Source organism: Corvus brachyrhynchos, unplaced genomic scaffold, assembly GCF_000691975.1.
Source record: "Corvus brachyrhynchos isolate BGI_N302 unplaced genomic scaffold, ASM69197v1 scaffold467, whole genome shotgun sequence".
NCBI classification, from domain to species: Eukaryota; Metazoa; Chordata; class Aves; order Passeriformes; family Corvidae; genus Corvus; species Corvus brachyrhynchos.
The window spans coordinates 1,465,695-1,467,721 of record NW_008239309.1 but is presented as its reverse complement, the minus strand read 5'-3'; positions in this window follow the sequence as shown (position 1 = coordinate 1,467,721).

Below are 2,027 nucleotides of genomic sequence, written 5' to 3'. Positions count from 1 at the left end.
AAATTTTCTCAGTACTTTCCTGTATGGTAAAACCCAATAAGACTCAGTTTTTGCCAAATACTGCCATTTATGCTGTGAACTTAAAATATGCATTACTTGTAGTTAAACAGTTACCTTTAAAAAGTTTTAAAATCTATAATTTTAAAAATAATTCTTATCTTAAATCACAGTATATGGCTCAAGATCACAGTTTTATGACTGCAGTCCCATGGCAGGAATCAACAGCCACTTAATGCACTGAAAACTCATACCAGGCTGAGTCAGAATCTCAAGACCTGAAGAATGATATTCCTGAAATCCCTTCTTTCATCATGGGGGTCAAGTCCTTAAGCCCAAGATTACAAGAAACCCAAGTGGTGGATGGAGGGGAAAAGCTGATGACAGGCTTTGTAGACAGAAATCATTTTTAGGTAGATGCTGGCCAACAAGCCTGCTAATTGTTATGACTGACTTTTTTTTTTTTAAGTGAAATTCTTGATATGTCAGGTTTGGTACAAGAAGTATTTACATAAAATAAAAAACTATTTATGTAACAGGAAAAGAGACAGAACATATATCACAGCAGCGGTCCAATAATTTAATAGTATCAGAGAACCAAAGAAAGCTTAGCCTGACAAAATACTTCATACAGAAATGTGCACCACAGAAGTGCTTTTATTAATTATTTAAATTCTATGTTGAAAAAACAAAGTAACCAGAATCAGGCATTAGAAAACTGACATATAAACATAACTAAATCTCCTTGTGTCACTGCTGTTAGACTTCATAAAACAGTCTGATTCTACCTTTTGATGCTCTCTCATTCTTCGCAAGAATTAATCTTCAGCTTGAGTTTTTAAACAAGCACAGGTCATTTTCTTTTGTTGTTCTTCAAACTTTTTTTTTTATCCTTCACTGAAATAGTTCCTTCATCACAGAACACAGGAATTGTTACTTCCCAGTCTCTCCTTACCACGAGACCCTTCTCAGTAGTATCACGAGTGTTACACGACTGAAGCCCCTACAGTCAATGGTAGCTCAGTCAGGACACAAACAGTTGAGATAGCAAAGGGTCATTAACACTCAGGAACCTACACTTCTGGAAAGCTTGAAGCCTTCTACACCATTACAAGCTCCTTCCTACACCCAGCATGTATTTTCATACCCTCTTTGGTTATCAATTCAATTCCAATTTTCCCTTGCTCTCTACCCAAATGCAGATTGCCTACAAAAAGCTACACATAGAATTTTCACCCAATCTTACTGTCTAACCAAACTATCTCTCTGTCAAGCAAGACTTTAATCACTCTCTTTTCCTCCTGCCATATATTTTCCCGGCATCACTCCATCCCTGTTCTGGCTCATCTTGTTTTGACTTACATAAACCCAAACAGGTTTCCCCACACCTCACTGGCTACCAGGCTGCTGTTAACCACCTTGGTAAACTTTAGTCACGTTGTCTTGGTCCTGCCACTGTTACAGCACTTACAAATGGCCCATCTTGATCTTCCTTCCTTGGCTCCTTTTCTGCTCTCACAGCTGCTTCTTGCATGTCGCAGCTCTCTTGTCTCAGCTACCAAAGCCAGCTTCTTCCTCCTTCCACTGCATGTACCTGGCAAGGAAGGATCTTCTTCTATTTCCACCAGCTAAAGCGGCTCACCACTGAAGGAAATCTGTCACATTTAAGCTCAGCCTGTCTTTAAGTTGCCTAACAAGCTCCCAAATGTGTGGAGTAAGGCAAGTGGTGTTGACCACAACACTGAGGGCTCCTGAGTCTGGTTCTAAGTAATGCTAAGACTGTGGGTTCCATCCCTCTATGGGATATTCACTGGAGAGTTGCATCCGATGATTCTTGTGGGTTCCTTTAAAATCAGAATATTCTGTGATTCTGTGAAACGGGAGACGTGGCACTAGCATCCTTAGGGGGCTGCTCACCTGCCTCACATCGAAGCCACGGGTATTTCAGGGGCACCCTTGACTTCGGCCCCGGACTCCAGAGTTGCGTGCCACAGCCCTGCCCCGCGAGCAACACTCGCACTCGGCCCATC